This window comes from Lissotriton helveticus, chromosome 8 (assembly GCF_964261635.1).
Source record: "Lissotriton helveticus chromosome 8, aLisHel1.1, whole genome shotgun sequence".
NCBI classification, from domain to species: domain Eukaryota; kingdom Metazoa; phylum Chordata; class Amphibia; order Caudata; family Salamandridae; genus Lissotriton; species Lissotriton helveticus.
In genome coordinates this window covers 1,652,175,423-1,652,192,032 of record NC_136069.1, presented here as the reverse complement: position 1 = coordinate 1,652,192,032, position 16,610 = coordinate 1,652,175,423, and the positions used below count along the sequence as shown (strand labels likewise).

The window sequence follows — 16,610 nt, the reverse complement described above, 5'->3', positions numbered from 1 at the left end:
AACGAAACTGCTGGTGCCCTTAGTAATCTGACAGCTGAGCTTCAAGCGGATCGCCTTATGACGTTACAGAATCGTATAGTTTTAGACGTCATACTCGCAGATCGAGGTGGAGTATGTAAAGTGATCCAATTGAGTTGCTGCGTTTTCATCCCAGATAATGCTCCGACGGTATACAAGGCCATTTCCAGGTTACATAAGATCTCCGAGTCTATACATGTGGACGAAGGAGATTGGTCGTTAACTGGATGGCTTTGGGGACTGTTATCTGTTTGGGGATGGAAGATTCTGATGATCATTGGTGTGGCTCTAGCGGTTCTTTTCTCATGTTGTCTTTGTGTACAGTGCGGTCCTGCCATATGTGGCCTTTGTGCTACTACGTGTGTCAGGAGACCGCCTGTCTCGAGAGATGCACAGAGAAACAAGATAATGCTTCAACAGCACCTTGGTGATCTGATGAAAATTGACATCGACTCAGATATAGACTGAGTAATTGCCTATGTAAGGGCAAAAGGAGGGTCTGAGGTTCCGTGAATTCTGAACCCGTGTTTTAAATGTCATGGTTCTGTTACGATTTTGGTAACAATGAACCGTAACTAATAAGTTCGGCAAGTACGAGTGTTTTCGCCATGTTACACACAATGATTCACGGTGAATTTGAAGATTCCGTTCCGAACCATAGTTTTCATTTTGTGTAAGGCAGCCATTTTGTGGTTGCCCTCACATAGGCCGATGACCGCGGTTGAATGAGTCTTTAAGACTCGTGCCCTTTTGCTGGGGTTTGTGCTGACTTTTACATGACCCGAAGTGAACTGACCTTGTTGCCTGAAGCCGACCTTGCTGAGCCAGTTCTTGCCCGCTAGCTGATCAAGACTAAGATCAGAGCGCAGGACATCGTAAAGTTTTTACTACACACAAATATGCCTTATCCTACTCTTACCTGTTTCTGTTTCTTTCTTTATGGTCTATTTATGATATGGGTCGTGGCCTTTTTATTATGGGTTCGTTCGGCCTGTCTAAAGAAGAATGTTGGGTTTGTCCAATGATCAATCATGGGCCGGACAATTGAAAAGTGGGTTTTACCGTCATGCGATACTTTTGGTGTGGATACATGTGATTAGACAGTTCGTAAATGTTAGGTGTTTGTTGGAATGTGATTTTTGGCATAAAAAGGAATGACTTGCTTTGTAAAATTGAGCAGTCTCCTGAGAACTCATACCGTTATTTCTAGGACTTCTGTTACTGGCTGCAGTCAATAAATTCGATCTTTGACGTCACCGCGAAGAGTCCCGTGTCTCTGTATTCTAAGACAGGTGAACCCGAAGACTTTGGGCGTGCCCCTGGCGCCGCCGGGTTCTAAATAACCCGGCTCTTCGGGCCGCGCACCTTTCTATAGATGCGGCTCAATGCCTTCTATTTGTCTGTTTTGAAAAACAACACATAAATAAAAGGCATTGTCGTTTACAATGCTAATAGCTCAAACTCTTGCAAATTTGAGACTTATTGCATTGAAAATGCTTACTCATGTAATACTGGTAACACTTGGTAGTTTTTGGACCAAAGGCATATGATTTGGTATACCTCAAGGCATTATGACTGTTTGTTATTTGCAGCGTTGAACGCGGTTGCATGTGTTTTTTTTTTCAATTATCTTTTTTGTTTGAAAGTGCACCATGGCATGCTTTCACATTAATGGCGACTTTGCCTCTTTCTTTAGGCGCGGCTTGCAGTATTCACCTTCATAAACAATGTTTTTAAAAATAAATAAAATATGTCATTTACAAGACCAATAACTACAACTTTTCTAATGCGAGACCTATTGCATTCCAACCCCACTCATCCACGCAACGCCACTCACACACGCAGCGCCACTCACACACGCAGCGCCACTCACACACGCAACGCCACTCACACACGCAACGCCACTCACACACGCAACGCCACTCACACACGCAACACCACTCACACACGCAACGCCACTCACACACGCCACTCATCCACGCAACGCCACTCATCCACGCAACGCCACTCATCCACGCAACGCCACTCATCCATTTGCAAAACGAAAAATGTCAAACTCTTCTATTGCGAGACCTGTTGCATTTTCAATGCTTGTTTTGTTTTACAAGCACCCCATTCCGCGCTTTCACATTAATGGCGGCCGTGCACCTTTCTTAAGACACGGCTCTTCTAAACGTATGTGGCCACTATTAAAGTGAAAGCATGGAATGGGGCGCTTTTACAAAAAAAGTGCTTGTCAACTTTAATGGCGGCTGCGCACCTTTCTATGAATGCGGCTCAATGCCTTCTATTTGCCTGTTTTGAAAACCAACACATAAATAAAAGGCATTGTCGTTTACAATGCTAATAGCTCAAACTCGAGACTTATTGCATTGCAAATGCTTAATCATGTAATACTGGTAACAATTTGCAGTTTTTGGATCAAAGGCATATGATTTGGTATACCTCAAGCAATTATGACTGTGACGAGTGCGTAGACATAATGCTCCGATTACTTAGCAGTAATCTTAATTTCTCTTAGCCCTACAGGTCCTCCTCAAGACTATTACAAACCCACCCTCACTCCTTGCCTTTGATTATGCTTGGATAATTCTGAGGGATTAGGGGGAAGGTTATATACGCACCCAGAGGATGGGTGGCGTCGCTTACCAAAAATTCACTTAGTTTAATCCACACAAGTGGAAACAATGATTTGTAGTGGAAGAGCCCAGGTGTGGACACCCCTTTGCGTATTTGGTGGCGCAGTAACATTCCAGAACCCTATGTCAATTAGCAGTCTTTCTTTTCATCCTACTTCCTGTTCAGCACCCTGTAGGCAGCACTGGAGGGCCTCCAAGGGCCTTGCTCAACCCCCAGCCCCGCTCAGCCCTTCGCATTGAGAGCTTCCAATAACCGTGCCCGGAGGGCTCGAGCCTGCGACCTTTCACCCCCGGTCTATTTGTTATCGTTCTCTTCGTCCCGCCCTCATGCCAGCCAGAACCAATGAGCGCGGGAGGCTGCGGGCCGACTTCCGCCTGCGGGGCGTCCGTCAGGCGAGGGGTCTGAACGCCGAGGCTGAGTGTGCGCAGGCGCGGTCTCCGAGCTGCGCTGTGTGTCACGTGACTAGCGTCAGGCCGCTTCCTGTGATGGGAGCCAGAGCCGCCCGTTATCCCAACCTCGGCAGCCAAGGACCCGTATGAGAGCGCAGGTAACGGAGGCGGCGGGGGGCGCCCGCGGCCTACAGGGGTCACAGGGGCTGATACAAGGCACCCGGCCGCTGGGGGTGGGGGCGCCGGGCATGTATGGTACCTGGTTCAAAATAAAAGGGCGTCCTGGAAGGATGGGGTCAGGGCTGATGAACGGCATGGGGGTGATCCTTATTAGCGAAGGTGGAGGGCTAGAGAGTGGTGGCATATTTCTGGGGTGGTTGTAGGTCATTGGGGTGATGCATTAAGGCTGGGGCGGCATGGGGGCAGATATGACACTGATGCTCATGGGGCGGGGGTGGTGTACATTATGCTTGATTTTTAGGGCACAAGATTGTATTAGGGCCGATTGTAGGTCAGGGGTGTGGATTGGAATGTGACACCTGTCTTAGTGATTCTTTCATTGGAGCTTGTGTGAGATGTAGGAATTGATGCAAGGTATTGGACTCGTATGGGGGCACAGGGGGATGCAGCAATTGATGCAAGGTAATAGGTCTTTTCATGGGAGGCATGGACGCTTGATAGTGAGCCATGGGAACTAAGGAATCTACTGTGACTGGGAGCCAGCAGGGCTGGTGGCTGCCATGATGCTGCGAGTAGGGGCCTATTGAATACTGGGGAAATGTAAGCGTATTGGGGGCTGCTGGGAGTAGTCGAAGGAATTGGGAACAATTGGGCAGTAATGTGAGTTGATGGGAGGTTTGAGACTGACTGAAGTATTGAATCTGATTAGAAGTTTAAGCCCCTATAGAAAGCACGAGAATTGATGCAAGTCGTTGAGCAACGGTGAGCTGGTCAGAAGTACTGGGGCGGGTGGACTGGGTAAGTTTAGTGTTACAGAGCAAATAGTTGGTTAGATGTGAGGGCTGGGTTTGGGTGAAGGTTGTTTAGAGAATATGTGAGCTAGTAAGTTGGTAATCATGGGGTTTGGGTGTACGAGAGTTTTGTGTTGCAGTAACATTAGTGTGACGTTTAATTGTTGAGAAGGTGCTTAGGGAGTGGTATTATGGTTCAGGGACTGGTTCTAATGGGGCTTGGTGTTAGGGAAATACTGGCACTCTCCCAAGAGCAAAGGAATGAAACTCACCAGACATAGCAGGTTACTCAGAAACAGAGTAAAATGTATTTATTGGTACCAAATGCATGCATCATTGCTGATCTGCAAGGAATAAGTCAGGTCTCCTGCCTTAGGGGCTCACAGACTGCTTCTTCCCAGAATGACTGGTTTCTGGGTGTTATACGCATTTTAGTAATGCTCTGTCAGCAAAATTAGAATAAGGCACCAAGCCAAATAAGGCTAACAAGGATGTGCAAGATCTGCACCATGCCAATTATAAACGGCTAGATATGGCTGCCCATAAAAGGCTGGCTCGGCCCTGTGTAAGCAAATTGCACAACCAGATAAGGAACTATCATGAAGTCAGGACAAAGAAAGTGACCTCTAAGGTGGTTCAGAATAGATGTTGAAGCTTGTCCATGCAAGGTCAGGTAGGAAGCCCTTTGGAGCTCTGGCCCTTATCTTAGTGTGCTATATCTAAGCATGATATTTTGGAGTGCCTTGGTTGAATCATGGTACTGTAGGAGGCCTAAAGTGGTAGGTGCCTGGTTGATTTGATTAACATTGATTTTTAGTGACTGTTGGTGGTGGTGTGAATTATTATATGGTTCACACACAAGTGAAGGCTGTGGAGTGATCTTTTTTGTATGTTGGCTTTTTAAAAACGAATTTAAGAGGTTTTTGAGAGAGCTTAACAGACAAGGCGAGATTTGGGATTTGTTGAGATAGGGATGCGTTAAAATTATGGTGTGGAAGTACATGTTGTGGAAGTTAAAGTACGGTGGTATTGGTGCCTGCAAGTGTTCCATTTCTTCTAAGTTATTCTCATTCTTATAGCATGAACATGTCGGTCCGAGAGGGTTTCTTGGCGCTATTGCGCGTTAACAGGCAGAAGAGATCAAAAGAGTCAGAAGAGCCAGAGTTTGAGAATGGTTTTGAAAAGGGCTAGGTCAGAGCAGGCCGTATATAATTGTAATCAGTTCCAATGATGGGGGGGCCAGGTATGAAAATGATCTAGCCGTATGTATGCGGCAAGGGCATAGTAAAGCTTTGCCACTGGACCTGAGGTTGCACATTGGCACCTAAGGCTGCAGTTTGTTTCACAGGTTGAGGGGTCTGTTTCCTGATAAGGACTTGTGGACTAGATAGAGGAGTTTTAAGAGGGAAGGCTTTTTTATAGGTAGGCAATGCGGAGTTTGAGTGTAGGCTCGGAGGGAGAGCGGGTTGGTAGGTTACAAACCAGACGGGCAACCATGTTTTGTGCTACCTGCAGTTAAGCTAGGAGAGCTTCATATGCTGCTACCAAGAGGGCATTGCTACAGTCCAGGCAACTTATAAAAAGTGCCTGAGTGAGGAATGTTCTTGTCTGAAGGGGCAGCCTCTGGAAAGTTTTCCTAAGTAGGCGCATAATCCTAAAGCCGGTATCATAGACGCAGTTTACCTGTTCTTTCAAAGAAAAGCAATCTTCTATCCAGATGCCTTGCTACCTTTTTAAGGTGGGAACTGACCCAGATCTGGGGGCCACCTTTCTTCGTACCACAGGGCGTGGGGCTTGCCGAAAAGCAGGATTTTAGTCTTTGCTCTACTCTATTGAAGGCAGTTGGACAACATCCAGAGGGCAATTTGGGTTCATGCATTCACTTATCATGATTTTAGTGGATTCAGGATTAGGCCACCTGGAGATAAGTTTATATATAATTTCGAACCTGCATGATCCTATTACTTGAGCCAGGGGGGCCACGTGGATATTAAAAAGGGTGGGACTCGAGAAGGAACCCTGTGGCACCCACTTGTCAAGGGCATGGTACGATCTCTCAGAAAGTTTTTAAGCCAGCAAAGGGCTTTTCCACTTACACCCATCTTTACAAGTCTTTGGATCAGGATAGAGTGTTAGATGGTGTCGAAAGCACCGGCTAGGTGGAACAATACCGACATGGCTGGGTGGCGGCCTTCGTCTAGGGAGAGTTTGTTGGTATCTAGAACAGCCACCATCGCTGTTTCTGTACTATATGAAAACCTGACTGGGAGGGTCTAGCAAGACGTGATCTGTTTGTTAATCAAAGGCTTTGTTATTTTGCTGAGAAAAGAGAGCAACAATGTGGGTCTGTAGTTGGCAATTCTTCTGTGGGTTTCTTTAAAATAGGTCTGACCGGACTGCTTTCCATTTTATAGGAAGAGTTTTGGTGCTCAGAGACTGATTATAAAGACCCTGGATCGCGGGGAGAAGTGCTTGGGCCAGGTTTACCATGATGTAGGGAGGAGAGGGATACTCTGGTGAGCCCACTTTGATCTTATTCATATAAGACCAAGACTTGCTGGGGGGTGACTGGATCAACATTTCTGGAAAAGCGTGGTGATTAGTGACTGAGGATGCAAGTGAGGTTGGTCCTTCCTGTGTGACACCATTTGAAAGTGTGGTAGATTTTGAAGATTTTTCTTCAAAAGGGTCCAGAAGGTGATCCTAGAGAGACTGGGATAGTGGAATGGGGAGGCGGAAGAAGAGAGTTTAGTGAATTCCTTTAGAATCTTTTATAATTCTTTTGTTGAATTTTCTGCATTGTTAATTCTATCTACGCTTTAGAGATCATGTAAAGAAATTGTCGGGAGCTTGTTTTGGTACTCTCAAAACGCTTAGTAAAATTTTCCCCTTTCTCCCGCGAGTTGCTAAAGAGACTATTGCCCGCGCTCTGATCTTGTCCAGACTGGACTACGCCAACGCTCTGTATACTGGACTGGCGGGATATTTGTTGCACAGGCTCCAGACCATTCAGAACGTGGCAGCCAGGCTTCTTTTCAATGCTTCCAGGAGATCCAGTGCGCGACTATTCCTACGGGAATTGCACTGGCTGCCGGTGGCACAGCGGGTGCAATTCAAAGCCATCACTCTGGCTCACCGCGCTCTTTATGGGCAGGGTTCCTCATATCTGTGGAAACGGTTTTCTTTCTATGTGCCAAACCGTCTTTTGCGCTCGGCTGCCCACCGCTGGATGATTATTCCCCGCTTTCGCAGAGTGCGCTTGGGGGGCCAGTCCCTGGCGGTCAAAGCTGCGGATGCTTGGAATTCACTCCCCTCCGCTCTTCAACTCACTCAGGAGTTCCAACCCTTCAAAAAGCCCCTAAAAACACACTTGTTCAGCAAATTAAACTAATATGATTCTCTCTCTACCCCAGCTCTCTCTTTCGCGCCAGGACACTCCAGAGTAACAGTGCGCGCTACACATTCACTATAACATATAACATAACATACCATGTGGGTCTTTCTTGGTTCCCTAATGTTTTTATAATAGGTGCCTAGAGATTCTTTATAAGTAAGTTTGTTGGCAAGGGATTTAGTGGTTCTCCATTTCTGCAGGATGCTTTTTTTCTACTTTAAGGCACTCCAAATAACAATGAGAAATATTTTAGGGTGGCTAATCTTTGCAGAAACTGGTATTTAATGCGCGCTCAAAATCATCAAGAGCGAGATTGATATCGGATTATGGGGTGGAGGGTGGGGTGGGGGAAGTAGTACGGCATAAAGGATGGAAGTGATACCTTCCTCCACGGTCTCATCATTCTAGTTGCAGCTGTCTTGTGGGCCAAAAGTTCTCCAATATGGAACTGGAAATTAATGGAGAAACTGTCTTTCCAGACCATCGGAAAGGGGGGAATCTACCTGTAGCTTTGGTGAATTGGGAAATGTAAGGTCTAGAGTGTTACCTGCTATACTAATTCAACACTAATCCTTCTTGGGTTCTAGAGTAGCGTGCTACTTGCCGAAAAAAGCGCTTCAACGCCTCGTCAGGGGTAGTAAGCGCTATATAACTGTAATTACAATGCAATACAATATATGTGGGAGCTGAGACCGTTTAAAAGAGACCTAGGGATTCAAGTTCTGAGAACAGATGTTTTTTGCTTCTGAATGTATCTCGGCATGGTAGTTGAAGTCTCCAACCAATGTGAAATTGTCTGATGCCGGGATGTGCGGTGTCAGACATTCAGTCAGTTTATTGCTGGAATCTTTTTTGGGACCTGGAGGGCAGTAAACCAAAGCACCCTTCAGATCACCTCCAAGAGTCTCTCTAGTTTGAAAACACAGAGCTCTGCCCAGTCAGTAAGATGTGATTCCAATAGAGACATTTCAGCAGGCAGGGTTGCTAGAGGCAATGGCAACTCTCTGACCAGTTTTGGAATCTCTATCTTGTCTGATCAGACTGTATTCAGAAGAGTATGCTATTGGAATACAGGGAAGTGCAATGGGATGAAGCTACGTTTCAGAAATAAAACAAATACCCGGTTTGTCAGTAGCAAGAAGATCCCATAGTTCTAAAGCATGTTTAGGAATGGATCGGGCGTTACAGTAGAGACCACATAGTTAGATTGGTTTGAGGTTCTGTGGTGGTTCTATGCTAAGTCCTAAAGGGAAGTGACTGTTTTGTGCTCTGGCTGACTGGATTTATTGTCGCTATGAGACTTTCAGATCTTCTTAGGGTTTGGGAAAGGCCACACGAAGTTGCAGTGTCTGCATGTGTGAGGGGCGTCTTGTTCCAGAAATAGTACTGCTGTGCATAGAAGACTGGGGATATGCAAAAGACTAGACTTATCCCTAATACTTCAAAACATTTGGGCTAGTGTATAATATGAGGCCTTTGTTTACCCTCTTCTGAGAAAGGATCAGGGTATCCGCCGTCTGCAGCGCCAGGACACCTCAATCTTTGTACGACTAGACGTCAACAGCGTTATAAAATGGCAGTCAGTCGTCTTTCTGAGCCTCAATTATGATTAAACTGTTTTGCTCTGCTCAAGCAGCACATGCCGTGGCGGACCAAGGAAACAAGTAAAGTGCAAATGAGCAAGTCAGTGTGAGCAGGGAAATTTTAGAGAAATTATCGCAGCGGAGTTCTAAATAAAGTGCTGTTGTTTTGTGTGAACTTAAAATATACAGTAAAAATTAAAATAAGCTGTTAAATCAATAAAAAACGTATGCAGAGCAGACAGGAGAGACCTGTTAAGTCTAGCGCATCCGCACAGGGAGGCCTCTTGTGAGCTCTTAAGCTTCGGAAGACTAGACTGCTGACTGTGCTATAAAATGGTGGTTGCAGTTGTCTTTCTGAGCCTCAATTATGATAAAACTGTTTCCCCTCTGCTCAAGCTCTACATGCTGTGGCAGATCAGGAAAACTAGTCGAGTGCAAATGCGCAAGTGCTGGCAGGGAAGCTTTAGGAGGAGTGATTGCAGCGAAGTGCTAAATAAAGTGCCTTTGTGCTCTGAGGTCAAAGCATACATTACAAATTAAAATAAGCTGTTAAAATCAATTTAAGACCGATGCAGATCAGAGAAACTGAGAGGAGGGACCTATTAACAATAGTCAGTTCTTGCCTTTTAAATCAACAATAATAATGATTGGTTCTTCCAATTTACCGTTTAGGTCGCTGTCTGGTTTGCTAAAGACACCTTGGGGACTTTCAGAAAAGTGACCTAGGAATGCATTCCGCCCGTTGACTACTATTGGCTTTGTAGTTTGTAACTCACATTTTTAGGTCTAGCCTAGGCAGAGTTCGCGCTCTCTCTTCGAGACATACTGTATTCAGGATATCGGCATTAATCTCCGCCCATGTTCCTCCCATCTTTACAATTGGCTCCTCTTCCTGTCCTTTGTAAATTATGGCTTTTAGTTTGTCAATTGGGTTAGTATTTCCTGCTTTGTACTTGCCTCTTTCCTGTTACCTCCCTAAATTACAGCCCTTCTTACATGTGCCCTTACTCGCAAGATTTAATTAACCGTTAAAGAAGAACGACATTCTATGCAAGCGCATAGCAATGGCGACCGCTTCTTTTATATCCAGCCCAACACAGCACTGCCTCTTTAAAGCAGCCCTTTAGCATAGCGTCCACCCCTCACTTGGACTTTAAATAATTTTTTCAAGTAACCCGGCACCCCGCGCTTCATCCGTGGCGACTACACACACCACTCGCTGGACTCTGCACTTGAGCAATGGTGCCACTTTTGATTTAAATTACCTGCAGAAGCACTTCATTTTATTAGCCCCCCCAGAGGAGCTGAGCTTGAAAGTCGCCACCCGCCTGTCACTGCTCGCATTAACCTTGTGTGCGGTCGTTTACATGTCAGAGGGAGAGAGATTTAATAACAAGCATTTGCAATGCAATAGGTCTCGCATTATAAAAGTGTGAGCAGTTGGCATTGCTAATAATAATACAACACTAGCTATTGGCATTGTAAATGATAATGGCATTTATGTGTTTGTTTTATAAAATAGATAAAAAAGGCATTGTCATGAACCAGGCCAATAGCGTAAACTTTTGCAAATGCGAGACCTATTGCATTGCAAATGCTTGTTTCAATGCACAGTAGTTCCTGAAATCCCTTCCAGGTCTTCCATCATGGGACAGGCACTAATCTTCGTAAACAAGAAAGGAAATAAAACAAAAACCTGCAGCGAGGGCCCTACGCACTGGCACCATCTCAGTGGCCCCCACCCCCCCATTACCTCAACTAGTATTAAACAGGGGTACACCTGCCTTTGTGACACATGACCCTGACTGAGCATCTCCTACTGACCATAAAGTATGCACATCTACATCTTGAGGGCTAACAGTCTGGGTTCTTCACCTAAGCGCAACAGCAAGAATACATGTTTACGCACACTTTAGAATGACAGTACTCAGCACATTTAGGTATCATTAGAATGCATTGCAATAGCAGCCCCTAAAGGCATCACAGATTAAATCACAGGATTATGCGTATACAGCCAGACACCCTAGCAGGAAGGTCTGACAGCATAACCCCACTTGGCTTATAACCTCACCTTACACCAGCACTTCACATTACACATGTGAACTTCAGTCCCTCTATAGATATTACCTTTAGTAAATGCATTTCTGGTGAAATTACACTCTCCAACTCCAGGGAATGTCATTCTCCAGACATCCCCAACTCAGCCTTTCACTCCTTGATGCACTTTTCAGTCCTCCTCCATCTGTAGAACGGAAGTTCCAGCCAAAGAGGAGATAAACTGCTGACTGAGCCCTTGAGGAGTTATCCTTTTCAAGCCCCCATGACACTTAGGGGGGATTTCCAATTTCGTGCTGGGGAGACTGCGCTTCTCAAGCAGCTCCCCCTGCACCTTTGCACAAATTTGGTGGTGACACCGTTCTCCTGGGGCCACCACAAGCTGAGAAAGTGCAGTTTTCCCTTACAGGCTGGTCCTGGCCTGCAAGGCATTGTGGGATCTCATGCATTTCTAAACAGCGGCTCCCCCGCTGCTCCGGGGAGAGCCGCGATTGTGGGCCTCCGGCTGCCTTGGTTACCGTGGGAGGGTCCGGTCCCACCCGGACCCTCGGGTAAGTTCTACGGCTCGGGGAGCCCACCTCTGGCCGCTCATTCCCATCTTTCAGGGGCCCGGTCCCACCCGGGCACACCCGGGCCCCTTATGCCTCCGTTTGCTTCTTCTGAGACTGGTGGGGTGCTCGGTCCCACCCGGGCACCCCATGCGAACTGCTGGGCTGAGGGCAGCCCGGAGAGCCCACCCCGGCTGCCCCTGCCGGCTCCCTCCTGGACCGCACCCCTGTGTGCAGCCGGCTGGATTTTTCTAGTCTGCCAGTGGGCAGGCGCGTTCGCCTCTTCCGGTCTTCCTAAACTGCGGGGGAGTGCGGTGGCACTCCTCCGGCCTGGGGATGGGGTCCCGGCCCCTCTCCGTGACTACGGGGCCCGGGAATGGGGTCCCAGGCCCCCACCGCATAATTTTACAGGGTGCGCGACGGCGCATCCTGACTTCAACGGGGCCTGGAGACGGGGTCCCGGGCCCCTCTGCTCGCACACCTTCCGCACACAGGGGTGCAGGCCGGGAGGGAGCCAGCAGGGGCAGCCAGGGGTGGGCTCCCGGGGCTGCCCTCAGCCCAGCAGTTCGCGTGGGGTGCCCGGGTGGGACCGAGCACCCCGCCAACCTCAGAAAAGCAAACGGAGGCATAAAGGGCCCCGAAAGATGGAAATGAGTGGCCGGGGGTGGGCTCCCCGAGCCGTAGAACTTACCTGAGGGTCTGGGTGGGACCGGACCCTCCCAAGACGTCCGGAGGCCCACATCGCAGCTCTCCCCGGAGAAGCGGGGGAGCCGCTGTTTAGAAATGCATGAGATTCCACATTGCCTTGCAGGCCAGGACCGGCCTGCAAGGGGAAAACTGCATTTAAGCATTGCCTAAACTATAAAGATGAAGTGGTGCATAAAACAAAGCCACGACAAGCACGAAAGAAAAGAAAAAACAAAGCAGCGAGTGGTGCGCGCGTGCCCATGTGCTTTCAATTATCGCGCCAGTGTCTGGGCACCATAATTGAAATCATATGTCAGGAAATGCGCATAATAGACACCAATAGGCCAGGGGTGGGGCTATGCTCCAGCCTCTGGCCTATTGTGTGCTATCTTTAAAAGGAACACACAGAGAAAGGCCAATAGCAGGTCGCATAAGTAAAAAAAACACGCACAAGCGTGTTCATTTTCTGGGCCCTTTTCGAAAACCCGGACAAAAGGACTCTCGCTGCGAGAACACTGCTGCGCAAACACTGATGCGCAGTGTAACGCTAAGCGCGAGACCGAAAAACAGAAAAATGGGGACAGTCATATTTTGTCGAGTGTTTCTGCGTTATTCCATACTCTGCACCCAAACATTTTATAAATGACCTGCACACTTTCAACACAGTTTTGTTCTGTGAACATCACTTTGGGTTTCTGTCTTTCCCATAATTCAACTAATTTATGTTGGGAAGGCTTGTGATTTGTGCCTTCCGTGCTCAAATTGTTTTGTTTCGGTCACCGGGAGGGGACTCTTGAGAGCTCAGTCGAGGGGGCACTGTGCACAGTAGTGCTTCTGAGCTACTTTGTACAGTGCTCCCTCGTCTTGCATGCCGCATGCTCTGAGCGTCCCTCGACTGAGCTCTCAAGAGTTCCCTCCCGGTGACCGAAACAAAACAATAGGTGCATTTTTATTCTTTCTCTCTATTATGTTTCTATAGGATATTTTGTTTTCATCTGCATCTTAATAACTCGAACGTTGCCTGAAACTACCTGCTTACTGTACTTTCGTGATGCAAGCAACATTAAAAAAGGCTCTCCGTCAATGTGCACGCCCGATCGTGACCCAATGGCAAGGTGAGACATGTGGGAGTGCTGCATAAACATGCTTGAATTTTCGCAGTAGACTTCACTTGGCTGTACGCTGGGGCGCACAACCACATGCAGTACTATAGCCCTGCGATCGCTCCATTGTGCTGTAACAACAATTGTACAATCACTCTCCTAGCTGGAGAGGATTTAATTCATTTGACTACATGTTTAAGATTCCCTCTCCCACCGGCCTCTCCCCCACTTACTCACTTGCTTTGAACTATGGGGTCCCAGTAGTGAAACATGTTGGTTTAGGACAAAAGACTTAATATTGCTGCTTACAGAAATGTTGCATGAACCTATCTACTTTGTCTACGTTCCAGGTGTAGGCAACATTAAAACAAGCATTTACAATGCAACGGTTTCGCCTTTGCAAAAGTTAGAGCTATTGGCATTGTAAATGACAACATTTTTATTTGTGTTGGTTTTGAAAACAGATAAATAAATAGCATTGACATTTACAATGCCAATAGCTTAATCTCTCGCAAATGACACCCCCACACCCCCACAGAGAGCCCCCCACACAGAGCCCTCCCCACACACACACGGAGCCCCCCCACACACACACACCCACACAGAGCCCACCCCCCACACACACAGAGCCCCCGCACACACACAGAGCCCCCGCACACACACAGAGCCCCCGCACACACACAGAGCCCCCGCACACACACAGAGCCCCCGCACACACACAGAGCCCCCGCACACACACAGAGCCCCCGCACACACACAGAGCCCCCGCACACACACAGAGCCCCCGCACACACACAGAGCCCCCGCACACACACAGAGCCCCCGCACACACACAGAGCCCCCGCACACACACAGAGCCCCCCGCACACACAGAGCCCCCCGCACACACAGAGCCCCCCGCACACACAGAGCCCCCCGCACACACAGAGCCCCCCGCACACACAGAGCCCCCCGCACACACAGAGCCCCCCGCACACACAGAGCCCCCCGCACACACAGAGCCCCCCGCACACACAGAGCCCCCCACACACACACAGCCCCCCCACACAGAGCCCCCCACACAGAGCCCCCCACACAGAGCCCCCCACTCACCCACACAGAGCCCCCCACTCACCCACACAGAGCCCCCGCACACACTGCGAGCCCCCGCACACACTGCGAGCCCCCGCACACACTGCGAGCCCCCCACACACTGCGAGCCCCCCCACACACTGCGAGCCCCCCCACACACTGCGAGCCCCCCACACACTGCGAGCCCCACACACTGCTGCTGTTTACAAGGAGGGGCCGCATGTAAAGGTCAAGTTGGACGCAAGCGGCCCCATGGGCCGTACATTGAGTATCACGGATTTAAAGTATACTCGCAGCAAGTTAGAACGGTAGCCGGGCCCTAAAGCAGCAAACCCATTACTTTCAATAAAAAAACGGGAAGTAATTATCACCGTGACCACTTCGAAATGAAGCAGTTTTTTCCGCCATGCATCTTCAGCAACAAAAACAAAACACAATGGCACTTAACCAACAACCACAGCGCTTTTAACAATTTAACTTTTCTCACAGACTTTACCTACCTCCACTAGGCTGACCTGTGCTGAAAATGATGCAGTTTTGTTAGTAACAAGCACCCCTACATCTGATTAAACTAATATACTTGATGCTCCACGATCAGTATTGTTGTTCAATCCACATCCTCATAAAAGTAGATTAAATTTACAACGAGCATGAACTAGGTAATCGGATGTAACTAGGGCGGATGGCGTTTATGTTCAATAAACTTGTGAGACGGGTTGCATTGGTTTTAGATCTTAAAGGCACACAAGCAACGAGGGGGGGTGAGGAGCTCACGCACACAAGCAACGAGGGGGGGGGGGGTGAGGAGCTCACGCACACAAGCAACAAGGGGGAAGGGGGTGAGGAGCGCACGCACACAAGGAACGAGAGGGGAGGGGGATGAGGAGCTCACGCATACAAGACGGAAAACAAAGACGACAGCCACGAGTTTACCTTAAATGCAAAAACAGGAGCATACATACCAGGCAAAGACGGAAAACAGACACGACAACAACAAGCCACGCAAAGACGGAAAACAAAGACGACAACAAAAAAACAAGACGGAAAGAAGCCACAGAGACGACAATCGCGCAGCCCACTCCGGCAAAAGACACTTCAAAAAAGACCAAAACATGACGGAAAAAAAAACCATCTGCCCACCGCCGCAATGACGTTGTTAAAGGGGCGGAGAGCGAAAAAATCGCCGGAACGCCCACGAATCTGCTCGGACAATGACTGACGCATCTCTGTTCCAATGGCTAGCCTCCATTTATGGAGCTAGCCAATGAAACAGAGAGGCGGGTTAAAGCCCCATACTGAAACTCAAAAGATTTCGCCTGCGCGAACACTGCTGCGCAGTGGACGCCAGGCGAAACCTAAAAAGCTCTTCTTTGTCTGTGTGTTCTTGATGATCGCGACCCGATGGCAAGCCTCGGTGAAGTTGGGGATTTAATTTAATTGACAGCATGTTTAAGATTCCCTCCCCAAAACACTTAATTGCTTTTAACTATATGGACTCAGTAGTGGAACATGTTTTGGATGGGTGCAAGAGGCGTGTAACTTCTGTTTGTCCTGTGTTAACCAGGAAGTATGAGGGAAGGCTGTTCTTTTTCATTAACATTTTAAACTAGCATTCTTTAAAACAGCCAGTGGCGGCTCCTCCGCTTATGTGGGGGAGCATCACCCCACTGATTTTTAAGCAGTGTAAATAAAGGAAACATAAAATCAGTGTACTGTTTCCAGCTGCTTGGCGGGCTACTCTGCTCTCAGAGCAGGGGAGGAGTGGGTTGCTCACTCCCAGTGCACATGAATGCTTAGCTAGCCCTCTGCGCGCTTTTCATTACAGCCTACATGAAGAACATGCATAGGCCCCCAGTACCTGTCTGAGCGCTCAGACCAATCACAATGCTACATTGCAGTGTTATGATTGGTCAGGGGAGCCTGGGTGTGCTTCCTGGTTCCTGACCTGAATCAGACAGAGGAGAGATGGAGCCTGGACGCAGCGATAAGGTAATTGTTTTTTTTGTTGTTAACATTGATCCAGCCCGCCATCCCTGATCCGTGTTGGCCGCCACTGAAAACAACTGTGATTTTACAGGAAATTATGATGTGCTCTTCATTCCTCTACAATACCGCTGTACTTTCTTTGGAAATTTTTGATCACTGTGTATA

General features: G+C 48.0%; 1 protein-coding gene across 2 annotated transcripts in view; it reads left to right on the top strand.

The window, feature by feature from the left end:
- The first annotated feature begins 3,066 nt into the window (after positions 1-3,066).
- APBB1 (amyloid beta precursor protein binding family B member 1) overlaps positions 3,067-16,610 on the top strand; it is a 295,415-nt gene continuing 281,871 nt past the window's right edge. For both annotated transcript variants that reach the window (XM_078658717.1, XM_078658716.1), the window contains exon 1: positions 3,067-3,205. The gene's annotated coding sequence lies outside the window, so the exon portion shown is untranslated. The remainder of the gene's footprint in view (positions 3,206-16,610) is intronic.